The sequence below is a fragment of the Montipora foliosa genome, chromosome 6, assembly GCF_036669935.1.
Source record: "Montipora foliosa isolate CH-2021 chromosome 6, ASM3666993v2, whole genome shotgun sequence".
Taxonomy (NCBI): Eukaryota; Metazoa; Cnidaria; class Anthozoa; order Scleractinia; family Acroporidae; genus Montipora; species Montipora foliosa.
Genome location: NC_090874.1, coordinates 57,560,220 through 57,582,483, shown reverse-complemented (window position 1 = coordinate 57,582,483; position 22,264 = coordinate 57,560,220). Strand labels below are relative to the sequence as shown.

The window sequence follows — 22,264 nt, the reverse complement described above, 5'->3', positions numbered from 1 at the left end:
CTTTTGCTGTTTTTAGGGTGAGAAATGTTGAAAAATACCCACCGGTGATCGTTTAAAGCCAAAAAGTGCTTGTATGAATAGAAAAGAAAGGGTTATTATGTTTTTTGCAGCGTCTTTTTTTAAAAGTCATTTCTAAACCTAAATATCTTCCTTTACATAGCCGAGAAATGTGGCCGAGAACTGTTGACTGCTCACGGTAACGCAACCCACCGTTTTGACAATCCTTGCTCACACTACCTCTACACCGGTGCAATATATTGCTTTACTATCAGAGATAATTCTCTAATGAGATTCAATGAACCTGACCAGGCTTGAGACCAATTACCAAGAAATTCTTTTCTCAGACAATCCTGGTCAAAACTGTCGGGACAATTCGTGCTTTTCCCCCTCCCCCCATTACAATGTTGATTTTTCACGGTCTCCAAAATCAAGATCCGTTCATCGATCGCTGGCATGTTTCAACATTGTCTGGGGGAAGGGGGGCGAAAAAAAGGCAGCGAAAGAAGAACAAACCGTGCTCATATAACGATGAAAGCATGTACAGTAAATTCTCTACTTTTCGCCCAAAATTTGACAAGTGTCCCGAAGTGTTTTGACCCGGATTGTCTGAAACTGAGTTTCATCGAATAAAACTGGAAACCGTATCATATATGTCCTCAAAATAGTAAACAATTTGTAACACTGCGTTAAAAATTGTTTTATTGTAGTAAAGTCTGTTTTATGGCAGCTTAAGAACCAGCGAAGAACATTTTCAGGAGACTCGTTACCAGACTCCGCGCAGTTAGCGGCCGCTTTTTCGAGCTGCAGAATTATTTGACTTTGCTAAGAAGAGTTCGATTGCTCACAAGATGAAGGACAGCAAATCGCGTAGACAATAGAATAGTTTAAAGGAAAGAGCCACATTCACGTCTCTGTGGATTTTGCTTCGCCAAATTTCTGCGCGTCATCTTGCTGACACTCAATCAGTGTCATACAAAACCGCATTGTCTGTTGCGTGACCCAAGCCGTTGTTGACAACGGCAACAGTTCTCACTCACATTTCTCACTCCTAAAAACACATTTTCTGGTTGTGCTTTTGATGTAGCTAGCAGAATATATGGCGTGTTGTATTATAAACACTTTCGCTGATCTTTAATTGGCGTTCGTTTCTGAACAAGAAAACGCGTAATGCCTTTTTCAACATTTCTCGGCTATTTGAAAAGAATAAGCTAACATCTAATTTGATCTTTTGCTGTTTTTAGGGTGAGAAATGTTGAAAAATACCCACCCGGTGATCGTTTAAAGCCAAAAAGTGCTTGTATGAATAGAAAAGAAAGGGTTATTATGTTTTTTGCAGCGTCTTTTTTTAAAAGTCATTTCTAAACCTAAATATCTTCCTTTACATAGCCGAGAAATGTGGCCGAGAACTGTTGACTGCTCACGGTAACGCAACCCACCGTTTTGACAATCCTTGCTCACACTACCTCTACACCGGTGCAATATATTGCTTTACTATCAGAGATAATTCTCTAATGAGATTCAATGAACCTGACCAGGCTTGAGACCAATTACCAAGAAATTCTTTTCTCAGACAATCCTGGTCAAAACTGTCGGGACAATTCGTGCTTTTCCCCCTCCCCCATTACAATGTTGATTTTTCACGGTCTCCAAAATCAAGATCCGTTCATCGATCGCTGGCATGTTTCAACATTGTCTGGGGGGAAGGGGGGCGAAAAAAAGGCAGCGAAAGAAGAACAAACCGTGCTCATATAACGATGAAAGCATGTACAGTAAATTCTCTACTTTTCGCCCAAATTTGACAAGTGTCCCGAAGTGTTTTGACCCGGATTGTCTGAAACTGAGTTTCATCGAATAAAACTGGAAACCGTATCATATATGTCCTCAAAATAGTAAACAATTTGTAACACTGCGTTAAAAATTGTTTTATTGTAGTAAAGTCTGTTTTATGGCAGCTTAAGAACCAGCGAAGAACATTTTCAGGAGACTCGTTACCAGACTCCGCGCAGTTAGCGGCCGCTTTTTCGAGCTGCAGAATTATTTGACTTTGCTAAGAAGAGTTCGATTGCTCACAAGATGAAGGACAGCAAATCGCGTAGACAATAGAATAGTTTAAAGGAAAGAGCCACATTCACGTCTCTGTGGATTTTGCTTCGCCAAATTTCTGCGCGTCATCTTGCTGACACTCAATCAGTGTCATACAAAACCGCATTGTCTGTTGCGTGACCCAAGCCGTTGTTGACAACGGCAACAGTTCTCACTCACATTTCTCACTCCTAAAAACACATTTTCTGGTTGTGCTTTTGATGTAGCTAGCAGAATATATGGCGTGTTGTATTATAAACACTTTCGCTGATCTTTAATTGGCGTTCGTTTCTGAACAAGAAAACGCGTAATGCCTTTTTCAACATTTCTCGGCTATTTGAAAAGAATAAGCTAACATCTAATTTGATCTTTTGCTGTTTTTAGGGTGAGAAATGTTGAAAAATACCCACCCGGTGATCGTTTAAAGCCAAAAAGTGCTTGTATGAATAGAAAAGAAAGGGTTATTATGTTTTTTGCAGCGTCTTTTTTTAAAAGTCATTTCTAAACCTAAATATCTTCCTTTACATAGCCGAGAAATGTGGCCGAGAACTGTTGACTGCTCACGGTAACGCAACCCACCGTTTTGACAATCCTTGCTCACACTACCTCTACACCGGTGCAATATATTGCTTTACTATCAGAGATAATTCTCTAATGAGATTCAATGAACCTGACCAGGCTTGAGACCAATTACCAAGAAATTCTTTTCTCAGACAATCCTGGTCAAAACTGTCGGGACAATTCGTGCTTTTCCCCCTCCCCCCATTACAATGTTGATTTTTCACGGTCTCCAAAATCAAGATCCGTTCATCGATCGCTGGCATGTTTCAACATTGTCTGGGGGGAAGGGGGGCGAAAAAAAGGCAGCGAAAGAAGAACAAACCGTGCTCATATAACGATGAAAGCATGTACAGTAAATTCTCTACTTTTCGCCCAAATTTGACAAGTGTCCCGAAGTGTTTTGACCCGGATTGTCTGAAACTGAGTTTCATCGAATAAAACTGGAAACCGTATCATATATGTCCTCAAAATAGTAAACAATTTGTAACACTGCGTTAAAAATTGTTTTATTGTAGTAAAGTCTGTTTTATGGCAGCTTAAGAACCAGCGAAGAACATTTTCAGGAGACTCGTTACCAGACTCCGCGCAGTTAGCGGCCGCTTTTTCGAGCTGCAGAATTATTTGACTTTGCTAAGAAGAGTTCGATTGCTCACAAGATGAAGGACAGCAAATCGCGTAGACAATAGAATAGTTTAAAGGAAAGAGCCACATTCACGTCTCTGTGGATTTTGCTTCGCCAAATTTCTGCGCGTCATCTTGCTGACACTCAATCAGTGTCATACAAAACCGCATTGTCTGTTGCGTGACCCAAGCCGTTGTTGACAACGGCAACAGTTCTCACTCACATTTCTCACTCCTAAAAACACATTTTCTGGTTGTGCTTTTGATGTAGCTAGCAGAATATATGGCGTGTTGTATTATAAACACTTTCGCTGATCTTTAATTGGCGTTCGTTTCTGAACAAGAAAACGCGTAATGCCTTTTTCAACATTTCTCGGCTATTTGAAAAGAATAAGCTAACATCTAATTTGATCTTTTGCTGTTTTTAGGGTGAGAAATGTTGAAAAATACCCACCCGGTGATCGTTTAAAGCCAAAAAGTGCTTGTATGAATAGAAAAGAAAGGGTTATTATGTTTTTTGCAGCGTCTTTTTTTAAAAGTCATTTCTAAACCTAAATATCTTCCTTTACATAGCCGAGAAATGTGGCCGAGAACTGTTGACTGCTCACGGTAACGCAACCCACCGTTTTGACAATCCTTGCTCACACTACCTCTACACCGGTGCAATATATTGCTTTACTATCAGAGATAATTCTCTAATGAGATTCAATGAACCTGACCAGGCTTGAGACCAATTACCAAGAAATTCTTTTCTCAGACAATCCTGGTCAAAACTGTCGGGACAATTCGTGCTTTTCCCCCTCCCCCCATTACAATGTTGATTTTTCACGGTCTCCAAAATCAAGATCCGTTCATCGATCGCTGGCATGTTTCAACATTGTCTGGGGGGAAGGGGGGCGAAAAAAAGGCAGCGAAAGAAGAACAAACCGTGCTCATATAACGATGAAAGCATGTACAGTAAATTCTCTACTTTTCGCCCAAAATTTGACAAGTGTCCCGAAGTGTTTTGACCCGGATTGTCTGAAACTGAGTTTCATCGAATAAAACTGGAAACCGTATCATATATGTCCTCAAAATAGTAAACAATTTGTAACACTGCGTTAAAAATTGTTTTATTGTAGTAAAGTCTGTTTTATGGCAGCTTAAGAACCAGCGAAGAACATTTTCAGGAGACTCGTTACCAGACTCCGCGCAGTTAGCGGCCGCTTTTTCGAGCTGCAGAATTATTTGACTTTGCTAAGAAGAGTTCGATTGCTCACAAGATGAAGGACAGCAAATCGCGTAGACAATAGAATAGTTTAAAGGAAAGAGCCACATTCACGTCTCTGTGGATTTTGCTTCGCCAAATTTCTGCGCGTCATCTTGCTGACACTCAATCAGTGTCATACAAAACCGCATTGTCTGTTGCGTGACCCAAGCCGTTGTTGACAACGGCAACAGTTCTCACTCACATTTCTCACTCCTAAAAACACATTTTCTGGTTGTGCTTTTGATGTAGCTAGCAGAATATATGGCGTGTTGTATTATAAACACTTTCGCTGATCTTTAATTGGCGTTCGTTTCTGAACAAGAAAACGCGTAATGCCTTTTTCAACATTTCTCGGCTATTTGAAAAGAATAAGCTAACATCTAATTTGATCTTTTGCTGTTTTTAGGGTGAGAAATGTTGAAAAATACCCACCCGGTGATCGTTTAAAGCCAAAAAGTGCTTGTATGAATAGAAAAGAAAGGGTTATTATGTTTTTTGCAGCGTCTTTTTTTAAAAGTCATTTCTAAACCTAAATATCTTCCTTTACATAGCCGAGAAATGTGGCCGAGAACTGTTGACTGCTCACGGTAACGCAACCCACCGTTTTGACAATCCTTGCTCACACTACCTCTACACCGGTGCAATATATTGCTTTACTATCAGAGATAATTCTCTAATGAGATTCAATGAACCTGACCAGGCTTGAGACCAATTACCAAGAAATTCTTTTCTCAGACAATCCTGGTCAAAACTGTCGGGACAATTCGTGCTTTTCCCCCTCCCCCCATTACAATGTTGATTTTTCACGGTCTCCAAAATCAAGATCCGTTCATCGATCGCTGGCATGTTTCAACATTGTCTGGGGGGAAGGGGGGCGAAAAAAAGGCAGCGAAAGAAGAACAAACCGTGCTCATATAACGATGAAAGCATGTACAGTAAATTCTCTACTTTTCGCCCAAAATTTGACAAGTGTCCCGAAGTGTTTTGACCCGGATTGTAGTTTTCTAATTCAATATGGCTGACCATATGACGCTCCCTCATTGGTTCATTTATATTTTGTCGCAGCGACTTGTTGCCGGAAGTGTACACACGGTGCGACAACGCTGCTTTCGCTAACTTTGTCGCTGCGATAAGTCGCACGAATTCAAACTGGTTTGAATTAGTGCGACTGATCGCAGCGACAAAATTCTGCCGCAGCGGCAATGTTTTTTTATGAAATTAACCGTGCCACACAAGGCGATTTGTTGCGGCGACTTGTCCCCGCGACGTGTGGCAGCGACTCATCGCCCAGTGTGTCCCGGCCTTAAAATGTGACCAAATTCACATTTAAAAAAGTGCTGAGGGAAATTGTAACCTGTGCAAAAATGTGTTGAAAGTTAAGCCGGAATAAAGGACCCTTCACCTATCTGAAAAGTGTTTTGCATGTGTGTTTGTGAAGTTGTAGTCTTTACAACAGCAAAAAGCGTCATTTGGAATTCAGTACTCAATACTATACTTTAGTTCGGGGTCTTGTGGCGTTCGACGAAGGAGAACGCAGTTCATAATCCTAGGTGTCCTGTGGTCTCAAGGGCGATTTCCGTCGACCATCTGAATGTTGTGTGTTATTTTGAATGACATCATACGTCAGATGCGCAAAGACTATCGCGCATCTCGTGGTTTTCGTAGTAGTGTGAGCAAGTCTGAGCATCGTAAAGCGGATACGTACGGGTCCGCAAATGATTCCAGAACCGCAAATGATCCCCAAACTGTACCGCAAATGATCCCCATTTTGGACCGCAAATGATCCCGAAAAAAAAAGTAAGGAATGGCATAGAGGATGGAATGGTCTGGATTGAGAATTAATGTAAAGAGCGCTTTTATTAAGCCCTGGCAAAACTATCGAACTAAGATGGATCCAACATCCAACATTGTTGGACGTGAATGTTGAGATAGTGGCAAAACACTATCCAACATTGCTAGACGAAACAAGCTACCGGTGCAAGTTGGCGCTAACACGCAAACGAAAGGCGCTTGTAGCGTTTATGGTTCTCGAAATTTTAGTGGTTCTTATTCGGTATCGTCTCCACCTTCAGCCGCCCCACTACTTGCTTCTCCTTTAACAAGGCTATCAGTCCTTTTCCTTGCTTGAACTGCCTCTGTTAGGAATTTCATCATATTAAAAAACTTCCATTTGCTTTTATACCGCTCGCTAGTCGCTGCCCCGGACTTTAATTTCAATTCGGCATGCACTGCTAAATTGAGCTCTTGAAACGTTCCACTTTGAGGTAACTTTTTCTTTCGGAATATCCATTGCCTCTGCTATTTCCTGGAGAGCTTTCCTTCGCTTGCCGCAATCATGATAAAGGGGGCTAAACGTGTCCCACAGACATGGCCTCGCTTCATACTCACTAATCTGAGCTTCAAATTTAACTTCCCAATCTTACCAAACTCTCTTCTTTTTCTTTCTTTTTTTCCCTTTCTGGCTGTCTGCAGCTGGCTCTTCGTCAATTGCAACAACCATGAGGCGCCGATTGTCCGTCATCTTTGTTTTGCAAATGACGCCAGAGACCTAGGCTTGAAAATAAAATGGAGATTCGTGATTGGCTAGCAGGGCGAACGTGACCCGCTTCAGGATACAACTTTCTTGGAAGAGCGGCAAAACACTCTAACATTTTTTCGTCGATTAGAATTGTTGGGCGAAATGTTTGATCAAAAGCAAACTCTATCCAACATTTGAGCGAGCAAAAATTTTTGGAGAAGCATCATCCAACATGGATGGCCAAACGGTCGAACAATGTTGGATCGAACAAAGTTAGAACATTGAATCCAACTTTGTTCGATAGTTTGGCCAGGGCTTTAGAATCACTTTAAATCATGGCTCACACAGGTTTCTGCTTCATTATAGTTTTACAGAAAGACTGAATTTTGTTTCTTACTACGCTGTTATGAATTTGCCACATTTAATCGGACACAATCATCAAAAACTAATTTTGGACACAATTCTAAACTGATTGTGACCACGGGCCCACGCTCGAATTAGGATGTTTATTACGACGGAAACATCATATACTCCCTCACTTATTCCAAAACCAAAATTTCGTCCTCACTAACGCAATTCATAATTATTAAAAGAATAAGAGACTCATGCGGTACAAACGGACCTCTTATTCTCAACATTGTAAACAGTAAGACTGAGCAGTAAAGGGAAAAGGGTAAAGCACGTCTGAATATATATTTTTTTTCCCTTAAATATCATTAGCAAGTTAACTACCCGAATTTTCTCTATCTCAACACAACAAAGCCGCGATCGTCTAGTGGTTAGGACACTGCGTTGTGGCCGCAGTAACCCAGGTTCAAATCCTGGTCCCGGCAAATTAATCATTTGATTTTTTTCAATTAAATATCATTAGCAAGTTAACTACCCCGATTTTCTCTATCTCAACACGGCAAAGCCGCGATCGTCTAGTCGTTAAGACACTGCGTTGTGGCCGCAGTAACCCAGGTTCAAATCCTGGTCCCGGCAATTTAATCATTTCATTTTTTTCCCTTAAATATCATTAGCAAGTTAACTACCCCGATTTTCTCTACCTCAACACGGCAAAGCCGCGATCGTCTAGTGGTTAGGACACTGCGTTGTGGCCGCAGTAACCCAGGTTCAAATCCTGTTCCCGGCAATTTAATCATATGAATTTTTTCCCTTAAATATCATTAGCTAGTTAACTACCCCAATTTTCTCTATCTCAACACAACAAAGCCGCGATCGTCTAGTAGTGAGGACATTGCGTTGTGGCCGCAGTAACCCAGGTTCAAATCCTGGTCCCGGCAATTTAATCATATGATTTTTTTCCCTTAAATATCATTAGCAAGTTATCTATCCCGATTTTCTCTACCTCAACACGGCAGAGCCGCGATCGTCTAGTGGTTAGGACACTGTGTTGTGGCCGCAGTAACCCAGGTTCAAATCCTGGTCCCGGCAATTTAATCATTTCATTTTTTTCCCTTAAATATCATTAGCAAGTTAACTACCCCGATTTTCTCTACCTCAACACGGCAAAGCCGCGATCGTCTAGTGGTTAGGACACTGCGCTGTGGCCGCAGTAACCCAGGTTCAAATCCTGGTCCCGGCAATTTAATCATTTCATTTTTTTCCCTTAAATATCATTAGCAAGTTAACTACCCCGATTTTCTCTACCTCAACACGGCAAAGCCGCGATCGTCTAGTCGTCTAGTTAGGACACTGCGTTGTGGCCGCAGTAACCCAGGTTCAAATCCTGTTCCCGGCAATTTAATCATATGAATTTTTTCCCTTAAATATCATTAGCAAGTTAACTACCCCAATTTTCTCTATCTCAACACAACAAAGCCGCGATCGTCTAGTAGTTAGGACATTGCGTTGTGGCCGCAGTAACCCAGGTTCAAATCCTAGTCCCGGCAATTTAATCATATGATTTTTTTCCCTTAAATATCATTAGCAAGTTATCTATCCCGATTTTCTCTACCTCAACACGGCAAAGCCGCGATCGTCTAGTGGTTAGGACACTCTGTTGTGGCCGCAGTAACCCAGGTTCAAATCCTGCTCCCGGCAATTTAATCATTTGATTTTTTTCCCTTAAATATCATTAGCAAGTTAACTACCCCGATTTTCTCTATCTCAACACAACAAAGCCACGATCGTCCAGTGGTTAGGACATTGCGTTGTGGCCGCAGTAACCCAGGTTCAAATCCTGGTCCCGGCAATTTAATCTTATGATTTTTTCCCTTAAATATCATTAGCAAGTTATCTACCCCGATTTTCTCTACCTCAACACGGCAAAGCCGCGATCGTCTAGTGGTTAGGACACTGCGTTGTGGCCGCAGTAACCCAGGTTCAAATCCTGGTCCCGGCAATTTAATCATTTCATCTTTTTCCCTTAAATATCATTAGCAAGTTAACTACCCCGATTTTCTCTACCTCAACACGGCAAAGCCGCGATCGTCTAGTGGTTAGGACACTGCGCTGTGGCCGCAGTAACCCAGGTTCAAATCCTGCTCCCGGCAATTTAATCATTTGATTTTTTTCCCTTAAATATCATTAGCAAGTTAACTACCCCGATTTTCTCTACCTCAACACGGCAAAGCCGCGATCGTCTAGTGGTTAGGACACTGCGCTGTGGCCGCAGTAACCCAGGTTCAAATCCTGGTCCCGGCAATTTAATCATTTGATTTTTTTCCCTTAAATATCATTAGCAAGTTATCTATCCCGATTTTCTCTATCTCAACACAACAAAGCTGCGATCGTCTAGTGGTTAGGACACTGCGTTGTGGCCGCAGTAACCCAGGTTCAAATCCTGGTCCCGGTAATTTAATCATATGGTTTTTTTCCCTTAAATATCATTAGCAAGTTAACTACCCTGATTTTCTCTACCTCAACACGGCAAAGCCGCGATCGTCTAGTGGTTAGGACACTGCGCTGTGGCCGCAGTAACCCAGGTTCAAATCCTGGTCCCGGCAATTTAATCATTTCATTTTTTTCCCTTAAATATCATTAGCAAGTTAACTACCCCGATTTTCTCTACCTCAACACGGCAAAGCCGCGATCGTCTAGTGGTTAGGACACTGCGTTGTGGCCGCAGCAACCCAGGTTCAAATCCTGTTCCCGGCAATTTAATCATATGAATTTTTTCCCTTAAATATCATTAGCAAGTTAACTACCCCAATTTTCTCTATCTCAACACAACAAAGCCGCGATCGTCTAGAAGTTAGGACATTACGTTGTCGCCGCAGTAACCCAGGTTCAAATCCTAGTCCCGGCAATTAAATCATATGATTTTTTTCCCTTAAATATCATTAGCAAGTTATCTATCCCGATTTTCTCTACCTCAACACGGCAAAGCCGCGATCGTCTAGTGGTTAGGACATTGCGTTGTGGCCGCAGTAACCCAGGTTCAAATCCTGCTCCCGGCAATTTAATCATTTGATTTTTTTCCCTTAAATATCATTAGCAAGTTAACTACCCCGATTTTCTCTACCTCAACACGGCAAAGCCGCGATCGTCTAGTGGTTAGGACACTGCGCTGTGGCCGCAGTAACCCAGGTTCAAATCCTGGTCCCGGCAATTTAATCATTTGATTTTTTTCCCTTAAATATCATTAGCAAGTTATCTATCCCGATTTTCTCTATCTCAACACAACAAAGCTGCGATCGTCTAGTGGTTAGGACACTGCGTTGTGGCCGCAGTAACCCAGGTTCAAATCCTGCTCCCGGCAATTTAATCTTATGATTTTTTTCCCTTAAATATCATTAGCAAGTTAACTACCCCGATTTTCTCTACCTCAACACGGCAAAGCCGCGATCGTCTAGTGGTTAGGAAACTGCGTTGTGGCCGCAGTAACCCAGGTTCAAATCCTGGTCCCGGCAATTTAATCATATGGTTTTTTTTTAATTAAATATCATTAGCAAGTTAACTACTCCGATTTTCTCTATCTTAACACAACAAAGCCGCGATCGTCTAGTGGTTAGGACATTGCGTTGTGGCCGCAGTAACCCAGGTTCAAATCCTGGTCCCGGTAATTTAATCATATGGTTTTTTTCCCTTAAATATCATTAGCAAGTTAACTACCCTGATTTTCTCTTTCTCAACACGGCAAAGCCGCGATCGTCTAGTGGTTAGGAAACTGCGTTGTGGCCGCAGTAACCCAGGTTCAAATCCTGGTCCCGGCAATTTAATCATATGGTTTTTTTCAATTAAATATCATTAGCAAGTTAACTACTCCGATTTTCTCTATCTTAACACAACAAAGTCGCGATCGTCTAGTGGTTAGGACATTGCGTTGTGACCGCAGTAACCCAGGTTCAAATCCTGGTCCCGGCAATTTAATCATATGATTTTTTTCCCTTAAATATCATTAGCAAGTTAACTACCCTGATTTTCTCTATCTCAACACAACAAAGCCGCGATCGTCTAGTGGTTAGGACACTGCGTTGTGGCCGCAGTAACCCAGGTTCAAATCCTGGTCCCGGCAATTTAATCATTTCATTTTTTTCCCTTAAATATCAACAAGTTTATTTGCCGAATCCCTCAGAGCATAGTTTGATACATTACGCGTTACAAATTTAGACGTGAGATATTCGGGAACCAGACCATTTAAAGACTTGAAAACCATTAAAGCTTTCTGAATTTGACGTTGAGAATTCAAGTCTTTCCAGCTGAGTTTGTCAAACAAGGAATTAACATCAGCGTCATAGCTCGATGAAGTTATCACTCGTGCAGCACGGTTCTGTAGTTTTTGTAGCTTGTTAGATAATGTTTTACCACAATTACCCCAGACTAGGCTGCAGTAATCAAAATGGGGTTGAACTAGTGAGTTGTATATACTGAGTAAAGTTGATTGAGGCACAAATGGCTTAACTCGTTTAATTGCTCCATTTGCGGAAGCAATCTTTTTACACAGTTTATCAACGTGGAGATACCATGTTAGATTTTCGTCAACATATATTCCAAGTGATTTCACTGAGGAAACTTTTTCAATTGGAACATTATCAATGGAGAGTTCAAGAGTATCAGATAGAGTGCTTAATCTTTGCCTGGATCCGATCAACATAAATTCAGTCTTTGTAGCGTTCAAAGTAAGTTTGTTAGACACAAGCCATTTGCTTAGCTTTTCAAGGTCATGAGATATACTAGACTGAATCAGATGTAAATCAGAGCCAGCATAAGTAATATGTGTATCATCAGCATACATTCTAGGAACGCTGAACGATAGACAGTTAGGCAAATCATTAATATAAATTAGAAATAAAAGAGGGCCAAGGATCCGTTCCCTGTGGCACACCGCATTTAAGAGTGGTAAAATAAGAGAGACAACAGTTAACGGAGCACCGTTGTGTGCGATTCGTCAAATATGATTTAAACCAATCGAGCGATTTCCCTTGAATTCCGTACTGATTCATTTTAGTTAATAGTATCTCATGATCAACAGTGTCGAAGGCCTTTTTTAAGTCGAGGAACACTACGGCATTTACGTAGCCACGATCGATATTAAACGCCCAACTGTCAGTGGCTTCAAGAAGAGCACTAACAGTAGAGTGCAAAGACCGGAAACCGGATTGTTGTTTAGAGATGATTCCCTCGTTACTTAAGAAGTTGTATAACTGATCGTACACAATCCTCTCAAACACTTTGGCGACAACTGAAATGACAGAGATAGGTCGGTAGTTGTTCAAATCAAGTGACTCGCCCTGTTTGAACAACGGAATCACTCTGGCACACTTCCAATCGTCAGGAAATATGCCAGACATCAAAGATTTATTAAACAGGTCACATAACGGACCTGAAATAATATCAGCACACTCACGAATTAACTTAGCAGAGATATTGTCTAACCCAGTAGATTTAGTTTTCGACAATCGATTTAGATGAGTAAAAACAATACTACTAGTAGTTGGACGAAAAGAGAATTTGTTGAAGTTTTCAGGAAAATTGTTTAAATAAGTAGACACTTCGTCCGAAGTAGAAGGTATTTCGCGGGCTAGTCTGGGCCCAATAGTTGAAAAATGTTCGTTAAAGGTATTGGAAATCTCGTTAGAATTACAGATAGATATATCATTTACTTTGACTTCCTTTACCAGCTGGTTGTTCTGACGACGGGACATGAGGTGATTAATAGTTTTCCAAGTCCTTCGAGAGTTTCCTTCGGATTGAATAAGACTATTATGATAATAGCATGCCTTAGTGGTTTTTACATTATTGTTGATTTTATTTCGTAATTTTCTGTAATTAGCCCAGTCATGAGGATTCTTTGTTTTTATCGCCTTCTTTTTAGCAGCATCACGACAGCGCATATCATTCTTCAAGACTGAATTAATCCAGGGTGAGTTATTCAATTTAGCACGTCTAGTTCGAATTGGAGCATGAGAATTGACAACGCGCAAAAATTTTGTTTTCCAGTTAGACCAAACCAAATTTGGATCTTCAGATTCATCGAAAGACCAGTCTTGTTGAGAGATTTCATTTCGAAAATTATCTCGATTAAAATTTCTAAAATTTCTATAAGAGATGTAAGAGTGTCCTTTAGATGATAAATCAGAAGAAAGTTTACGATAAACATAGACGAGGCTATGATCGCTGATGCCAATATGGGAGACACCGGAACAGCTTACCTTATCTGCATGATTAGTAAAAATCAAATCGATTAATGTAGATGAGGATTCAGTAACACGTGTTGGTTCATTTATTAAGTGATTGAGCCCATATAAATCCGAAATCTCGAGTAAATGACGAGTGTTTGCATCAGGTGTAGAAGAGGCCAAATTACAGTTTAAGTCACCCAACAAATAGTATTCAAGGTCAAGAGAATCAACCTTGTCGATAAATGACTCATAACTTGAAAATAAATCGGTAGGAGAACAGGGAGGTCTGTACCATGTCGCTATCAGAAAAGGCCTAGAGTTCGGTTTACGAATTTCAATGATTAAATTTTCGAGATTAATTACATTTAGATCTGAGCGCACTACATAAGAATTAGAAGACTTAATATAAAAACCTACTCCTCCACCATTTCTACTTCTGTCACGACGGATAAATTCGTAGCCAGGTATATGGAGCTCGGAACTTTTTATGGATTCGTCAAGTTTTGTTTCGTTGATTGCCAGAATATCAACAGAAAACTCAGAAAGAAGGACTCTAAGTTCGTCAATATGTTTGACGAGACTGTTAATGTTCAAACAGGCCATTTTAAAACCACGCTTTGCTGGTAAAAAACTAGACGCATTGGAAAGACTCGAATTAACAGCATATACTTCGTTTTCAACTGATTCTGGCAACGTTAGAGACACAAGAGAATTATCGGCATTCATTAAATATCATTAGCAAGTTAACTACCCCGATTTTCTCTATCTCAACACAACAAAGCCGCGATCGTCTAGTGGTTAGGACACTGCGTTGTGGCCGCAGTAACCCAGGTTCAAATCCTGGTCCCGGCAATTTAATCATATGATTTTTTTCAATTAAATATCATTAGCAAGTTAACTACCCCGATTTTCTCTATCTCTACACAACAAAGCCGCGATCGTCTAGTGGTTAGGACACTGCGTTGTGGCCGCATTAACCCAGGTTCAAATCCTGGTCCCAGCAATTTAATCATATGATTTTTTTCAATTAAATATCATTAGCAAGTTAACTACTCCGATTTTCTCTATCTTAACACAACAAAGCCGCGATCGTCTAGTGGTTAGGACACTGCGTTGTGGCCGCAGTAACCCAGGTTCAAATCCTGGTCCCGGCAATTTAATCATTTAATTTTTTTCCCTTAAATATCATTAGCAAGTTAACTACCCCGATTTTCTCTATCTCAGCGCAACAAAGCCGCAATCGTCTAGTGGTTAGAACACTGTGTTGTGGCCGTAGTAACCCAGGTTCAAATCCTGGTCCCGGCAATTTAATCATCTGATTTTTTTCCCTTAAATATCATTAGCAAGTTAACTACCCCGATTTTCTCTATCTCAACACAACAAAGCCGCAATCGTCTAGTGGTTAGGACACTTTGTTGTGGCCGCAGTAACCCAGGTGCAAATCCTGGTCCCGGCAATGTAATCCAATGATTTCTTTTATTATTTTCCATGAATATTATCAGCAAAGTAACTCCCTCGATTTCCTTTACCTCAATACAACGAAGCCGCGATCGTCTAGTGGTTAGGACACTGCGTTGTGGCCGCAGTAACCCAGGTTCGAATCCTGGTCCCGGCAAAGTCATAGACCTTATTCATAAATGGCGGTCACATTTATAATTCTTTTGTCCACTTGCAAATTAGCCTACCAAGCGTCATTTTAGAGCAAGAATTCTTTTTAATTCACTCTAGGGTATCGAGGCTTGATAGGCTAATTTGCACTTCGACAAAAGAATTTTAAATTGACCGCCATTTATGAATAAGTTCTATCTAATGACTTTTTTTTATTTACTATGAATATTATCAGCAAAGTAACTCCCTTGATTTCCTTTACCTCAATACAGCAAGCCGCGATCATCTAGTGGTTAGGACACTGCGTTGTGGCCGCAATGTAATGCAATGCAATGCAATGAAAGTTTTCATTTTTTTCCTTTTATATCACTAGCAGCTATATTAACTTTTATTGATTTTCTTTGACCCCAAACAACGATGCCGCGATCGTCTAGTGGTTAGGACACTAACCCTAGGTTACCAGCAAACTAACTCCCCCGATTTCCTTTATATCAATACAGCAAGCCGCGATCGTCTAGTGGTTAGGACACTGCGTTGTGGCCGCAGTAACCCAGGTTCGAATCCTGGTCCCGGCAATGTAATGCAATGAAAGTTTTCATTTTTTTCCTTTTATATCACTAGCAGCTATATTAACTTTTATTGATTTTCTTTGACCCCAAACAACGATGCCGCGATCGTCTAGTGGTTAGGACACTGCGTTGTGGCCGCAGTAACCCAATGATTTCTTTTATTGATTTTCGAATTTTACAGAATAGTTTCGTTACGATGTTTTGTGCATGTGGGAAACTAAATTCCCGAATTATGCTAAGTAATGTTATTGTTGTTGTGTAACAATTTAAGTCAATTAAATTTCATCGGGCGAATCATCGGGCGAACAGGCTTTCGGGCGAAACATCCGGATACCTTGAGTGTTAATACTTCAAAAAATCAGTCAATATTCAATAATTTTCACTTAAGCAGTTCTTTTTGTGCTTTCGTTTAAAAAATAAGTCGATGAAGCCGATGACCGATGACTGATTATTCGAAATTAAGGTGCTTTTTACTGCCCTTTCCGCCTCCAAAACAAACTGAGTCGGTGACCCCCTCCAATTCTTACTCCATTTGGAAGAAGTAACTCATTCGTTAACTCCAGGCATAGTTAGTGGAGGAGGACTGGTTGGGAAGCCCGGCGAACATCAGAGGCAGAGGTTATTGTTTGATTTTATAACCATCACGTGACAATGACCATGCAATACCTTTTTCAAAATGGCGTCGGAGATCACTTGAAGTTGTTCTTGAGTCACGAGAGTATCTACAATAGGTTATCTTTCTTTCAAAATAGTTTAAATCGTTATCAAAGTAGTCGCTTGTGTATGCAATATACCAGGTGACAATTTTGCCGTATTCGGTTGCGGATCATGCCGAAATTCCAAAGGAATCGGGATATGGAAGCTCCCAGCTTCGAGAAACGACGCATATAAACAGTAGCGACAACAGTGGCTGAATGACCTGACAAAAGCACGAGAAGTGGATAAAGACTTCCAAAGGTTAATCGACAATTCCCCCTCCACTAACTATGCTCTAGGTGAGAAATTAAAAAAATTTCCACTATGGAAAAATCTTATCGTGAATGTTTTAAAGCAAATATGGTGGTAGGTGATGTAGACGCCTTTTAAGAGTCAATTGGCTTTTGTAAAGAAGAAATCAAAAGAAAGCGTTTCAAGTTAAAGGTGGTCAAACACCGTTTTCGGTCTTGAAATATATATATCGCTTTATACTTACCACAAAAGACTCCAACAACAGCGCAAAGAAATCGGCTATTTTGTTCTAGGTAATTTTGCTTGCAATGTCGTGACGCATGCATCATTTCCGTTGAAGCCAATTAAAATCACACCACTAAGTTACGTATCTCAAGGGAGAATGTTGAAGTCAATGAAATCGTAGAACACAGTGACCGTCCTATAGTCTACTATGGGAATTCAATTTCTAACTGCGAGGATCGACCGACTTTATAACTGAGCAAGGGGTAGCCCAGTAAAAAAGAGCGACAGGTCTTCTAGACCCCTACCCATGTATCACATGTATCATACATCTGTACATGGTATCTTGGTTTGCAGTTCAGATATTTCAGCTGTCACTAAAACTAATAGTTCGGGAATATAGCCTGTGACCACAGGCATAGAGTTGATTTTATAAATTGCTTATTTTAATATTTAACGAGTTGGCAAGCTAACATAACTTTTTTTCCTTTAACATTTTCTGGCTGACGGGCAGAAGAAAAAAAGGCCTCTGCAGTTCAACGTGCAGCAGGATGAAAAACGAAAGAATAGCTGTCCCCGATGTGGGTAATGCCATCTGCTATTTTAGAACGCAGCGCAAAGTTATGGACGTTGATTTACGTTGGTTAAACGGTTCAGCGTTTTCACTCGTAAACGACGCGAGTGTATTTCGTGATTCATGAAGACGAGCGGTGGTTTGAAAGCACTTGCGAAGTCGAGTGCAATTCGAGAACTTTCAAAACAGGACGAGTGACCATAATATTAATCACTAAAAGCACGAGCAAATTCACATGATTTTTTAAATTTCTTATATAATCAAAAACATTACTCCATTGCTGTGTTTTCATAGCAACTTCCTTTGCACAGCCCATTTATGCATTCGTCATTAACCAATCATAAACGTGATATTTTGTTGAATATAGAACAAAACGAGGTTACCAACTGAAGAATTTGCTTGTGAATTACACCCGGCTATGAAAAAATGGCGGCGTGATACTTCATTACTATCTGAATATTTTGAATCTCCCTGGCCTTACCACCAACTCGGTCTAGTGGAGTTCAGATGAACTAGCACTCTGGCCCTTTTTAATTTTGACAAAAGACAGGAATAGGAAAGATGTTAATTGTCACCTAGCACCTTGTGGAAAATGATAATGTCGAAGATGGGATTCTGTCACACGCCTCTGTCCCAGCTTTTGTAGCCTATCAGAGCACGCTCACACAAAAGCTAGGGCTTGAACGCTTTCATTTTTAACTTGAAATGAAGAGAACTGAATGACACTTGCAGACCACATTTAAATAACCTCTTTTTTACACGTTATCTAAAGACATCTAAATATACACAGCTGCATTAAGACTCCATAACTTGGTTAACTAGTACTGTTTCAAAACACTGAACATTCCCCCAAGATTTGTCAGAATGGCAGTGTTTTCTTCCTACCATAACTCTAAGTCAGCTTTTAATGTCACATTATGGACTCTGCAAGAGATGATCGTGGTTGCGGGGATTATTCAAAATGCACTCATTTTATTCATTGTACTCAAGAATAAGACTATGCACACAACAACCAACTTCCTCCTTGCGAACCTGGTAGCGTCGGATTTGGTATCTTTAATCTTCTGTCCGATCCGCATGGCTTTAGATGTTACGGACAATCACATCGGTGGGATGGCCGGACAAGTCATTTGTAAAGCGTTCACTGGGAATTTCCTTCCCAAACTGGCAAAATGTGCAGGGTTTACATCCTTAATTTTCCTAGCTACTGATCGATATAATGTCATCGCCACTCCCTTTATAATTCGCTATAGACTCACGAAAAACAACATTGGTCTCGCTATAGGCCTAACATGGGCCTTGGCAGTGACTTTCTGTCTGCCATTTGTTATTTGGAGCGACTTCAACGAAAAAACAAAACGATGTCTCGATCCCTGGTCGATTGAAAAAGGAGCATCAATGAAGATTTACATCATGGCGATTAATATAGTGTTTCTTGGCGGTGCTTGTCTATTGATGTTCTGCTATGTGCAGATTTTAAGAGGAATCTTCATTACAAGAACGGTTTGTTCAGGAAACATAGCTTGCGGTGACCATGCACAGTTAGCGGCAAAGAAAAAATTAGCGCGAACTTCGTTAGTGGTTAGTGTCAGCTTCTGCACCTGTTATAGTCCATCCTTGTTTTTTCAATTGTATTTGGCACTTACAGCCCCTGAAACAGTGAACCAAAATTATGAAACAATGTACGTTGTTCATAGCCTGGCGAGCTTAATTTTGCTTCTTGGTTCGTGTTTAAATCCGTTATTATACGCATTTCAAAGCTCCAATTATCGAGGAAATTTGAAACGTATTTTCACGAAGAAAACGAGAAGGTGCACTGTGGGACCAGCGACGGTTGGCTGAGAATTTATTAAAAATGCCAGCATGAAGTGCAATAGAAGACAGCTGCCCGGTATTTTTCCCGGCGGTAACAGGCTGTTGAGAATGTTCCGTCTTTCTTCGATTCTTAAGTTTTTCATTTAGATAATGAACGTATTAAAATTGCAAGGAGCGATCGCAGAAGTACACGTCAATAGCTTATTGTTGGCTCAAGAAAAGCGTATTATCGGAAAACAGGAACATTATCCACATTATGACAACACCTGCTATTCCGGGAGTCAAAGTTCGTAACAGCATGCCAGCCATTAATTTTGTGTTAATATTGGCAGTGAAACTGAATCGAAAGTAAAGCCTCAAATAACACAAAAACAGCCTGAGAGTTCGAAAATCGACAGAGGTGGGGCCTGATGTGAAATGAAACGAAACCACCTTGTATTTTAGAATTTTGAGCTTTTATCGTTTTAGACTTGTAGTAGTAAGTAGCTATATGATTTTAGCTGGTGTATATATGCTATTTATTTTCTAATTCATTAAGTTATCTTACTTAATTATTTAGACACGACCCCACAAGCGAAGCATCGCTTTAAATATTTATCGTGTATAAATAAAGATTATTGATTGATTGATTGATTGATTGATTGATTGATTGGATATCTTTTAGCTTAGATAAATCCTCAAACTCGAGCCTTTCCCTTTTTTCCCCCCTGGAGGATAAATAGCCGCCGTTATTCATGTTAGGCTTGGTTGTACTCAGGTATCAACTAGTTATTAACACTAATTATTAAATTCTCAACCTCGGATATTGCAATTCTCGTGCTCTGATTGGTTCACTCAATCTCGGTTATCAGCTCATATACCTTAGTTTGACCTTATATGGTAAATGATTGCCTTTAGCGTTGCTAAACTAAAAACGTTACGCCAGAAAGCGAAATTTCTTTCGGTATAAAGCAAAAGAAAAACGTTTTTGTGGAAAGTTTAGATCACTTTCGAAGCTTAGAGATTCGCGAAAAGGTAAGAAATGTTTTTGTGATGAGCCTGCGTCTGTCTGACCACGAGGTATTACACAACATCGCATCTTCATCAACTTTTTTTGATTTCGCTAGGATTTTCTCGCTTTTTTCGCTCGTATTTCGTACTTCTAAACTTTTGGAGTTTAAGGAATTTAATAAAACAATTATTCCATTCGCGCTTGTTGGATATGAGAGTGGTTATAGCCAACTCGGCGCTACGCGCCTCGTTGGCTATTTACCATCTCATATCCAACGCGCGCTCATGGAATAATTGTTAATTATACTTAAAATCCAATGCACCTTCAGTGAGATAAAAAGTCACAATGTACTCCTGCTCCTCTTGGACAACAAATATTCACGTCAACTTTATTTATAAGGGAGATTTCAGTAGAAAAACCAAAGCCAGCTAATTTCCATAAGAGGAGCCTTTGAATATCGAACCGTCGGTCGCGAGATAACCAACTTCCGTTGCCGATTCATATACACTTTTTTTTAATAAGAAGTTTGAGGTTGAGATTAATCAAAATTTTAGGAATATACTAAGAACAAACCCAGGGACGATTTGTTTCTCTAAAAATGTGATTTCAGTTTATTGCATGATATACTGAAGAACAACTCAGTTTGTAGTCGAACTTTACTACACAACTTTAAGAACATTGCTGAGAACGAGTGTAGTGAAGTTGGGCATACAAGAAAGCACTGCCCTAAGATTGAATGCCGTATTTGCAAGCGCAAGGGCCATATGTCGTACGTGTGTGATCGAAACGATAAGCAAGAAAACAATGAACAAGAATCTAATGAAGTTCCTGCGGAAGATGTGTCTACGTCGGTTAAAGAGATCGTTGCTGAGCCTGAGGCTGATCCAAAAACGAGTGAGAAGCCCGTGGATATATCGACTGGAAATGTTAATACGGAAATGTCAATGGATATTCAAGAGGATCATCAAGGTAAGAAACGCTCATGCCCAACTGAATCGGACTCGGATAGCAAAATACCAATCCGTCGCTCTAAATACCATCCCATTCCAAATGTTGAGATTGCCAGGCAAGGAGACAAAAGCACTGCTAAAAAACAATCGGCGGCTTCCTAACATCGTACACAACTTGATGTAGGTTTTTCACTTCTCGTTTTTTTTTCTGATGGCAACTTTTGTAAGCTTAAATGCAAGGGGCCTAAGGTCCTCTGATAGTTGGCAGTCGGCTTTTAATATTTTCCAAAGAGCTCGTTTTGACATTATTTGTTTGCAAGAGACTCACTGGACTGCAGATATTGAAATGCAAATTAAGCATGATTGGAATGGAGAGATCTTTGCAAGCCATGGAACAAATTTATCTAGAGGTGTGGCGGTGCTGATTAGTTCGCGCCTTGACTACAATGTTAGGCAAATTCGTAGTTACAGTGATGGACGTGTTGTGAATATTTTACTGGACGTAGAGGATGAAACGATCAACCTTGTAAATGTTTATGCGCCTTCGTCCGACTTCCAGAGACGAATTTTCTTTTCGGATTTGGAGGGCTTCTTGTCCAATGTATACGCTAACATTATCGGGGGGGGGGGGGGGGATTTCAATTGTATAGCGGATCCACGCTTGGACAAGCTGGGTGGGAACCCAAACGCTAGACGGTCTGCCGTTTCTGTTTTGACTGCTTTGAATTCGCAGCATAACCTAATCGATATTTGGCGGGTTCGTCATAAGGACGAACGGAGTTTTACCTGGACTGGTCGGAATCCTAATGATAATTCTCTCGTGCGCACCCGAATTGATAAATTTTTTATCAGCCGCTCCATTTCTCACTTTGTAATCGACACCTCGATTAAGGTCTTTGCTCATTCTGATCATGATTGTGTCACTCTTACATTAGATTTTGACTGTGTAACGGGATGGCCTGGCTTTTGGCATTTTAACAATGACTT

At 40.5% G+C, this 22,264-nt stretch overlaps 12 non-coding genes across 12 annotated transcripts; all 12 read left to right on the top strand.

The window, feature by feature from the left end:
• Positions 1–7,792: 7,792 nt before the first annotated feature.
• Trnah-gug (transfer RNA histidin (anticodon GUG)) lies at positions 7,793–7,864 on the top strand. Its single transcript has one exon. It is a non-coding gene; the product is annotated as a tRNA-His (tRNA).
• A 532-nt stretch (positions 7,865–8,396) lies between these two features.
• Trnah-gug (transfer RNA histidin (anticodon GUG)) lies at positions 8,397–8,468 on the top strand. Its single transcript has one exon. It is a non-coding gene; the product is annotated as a tRNA-His (tRNA).
• A 79-nt stretch (positions 8,469–8,547) lies between these two features.
• On the top strand, positions 8,548–8,619 carry Trnah-gug (transfer RNA histidin (anticodon GUG)). Its single transcript has one exon. It is a non-coding gene; the product is annotated as a tRNA-His (tRNA).
• A 687-nt stretch (positions 8,620–9,306) lies between these two features.
• On the top strand, positions 9,307–9,378 carry Trnah-gug (transfer RNA histidin (anticodon GUG)). The gene has a single exon. It is a non-coding gene; the product is annotated as a tRNA-His (tRNA).
• Positions 9,379–9,608: 230 nt separating this feature from the next.
• Positions 9,609–9,680, top strand: Trnah-gug (transfer RNA histidin (anticodon GUG)). The gene has a single exon. It is a non-coding gene; the product is annotated as a tRNA-His (tRNA).
• Positions 9,681–9,910: 230 nt separating this feature from the next.
• Positions 9,911–9,982, top strand: Trnah-gug (transfer RNA histidin (anticodon GUG)). The gene has a single exon. It is a non-coding gene; the product is annotated as a tRNA-His (tRNA).
• A 532-nt stretch (positions 9,983–10,514) lies between these two features.
• Trnah-gug (transfer RNA histidin (anticodon GUG)) lies at positions 10,515–10,586 on the top strand. Its single transcript has one exon. It is a non-coding gene; the product is annotated as a tRNA-His (tRNA).
• Positions 10,587–11,421: 835 nt separating this feature from the next.
• Positions 11,422–11,493, top strand: Trnah-gug (transfer RNA histidin (anticodon GUG)). Its single transcript has one exon. It is a non-coding gene; the product is annotated as a tRNA-His (tRNA).
• Positions 11,494–14,380: 2,887 nt separating this feature from the next.
• On the top strand, positions 14,381–14,452 carry Trnah-gug (transfer RNA histidin (anticodon GUG)). The gene has a single exon. It is a non-coding gene; the product is annotated as a tRNA-His (tRNA).
• A 230-nt stretch (positions 14,453–14,682) lies between these two features.
• Positions 14,683–14,754, top strand: Trnah-gug (transfer RNA histidin (anticodon GUG)). The gene has a single exon. It is a non-coding gene; the product is annotated as a tRNA-His (tRNA).
• A 389-nt stretch (positions 14,755–15,143) lies between these two features.
• Trnah-gug (transfer RNA histidin (anticodon GUG)) lies at positions 15,144–15,215 on the top strand. The gene has a single exon. It is a non-coding gene; the product is annotated as a tRNA-His (tRNA).
• Positions 15,216–15,711: 496 nt separating this feature from the next.
• Trnah-gug (transfer RNA histidin (anticodon GUG)) lies at positions 15,712–15,783 on the top strand. Its single transcript has one exon. It is a non-coding gene; the product is annotated as a tRNA-His (tRNA).
• Positions 15,784–22,264: the final 6,481 nt, after the last annotated feature.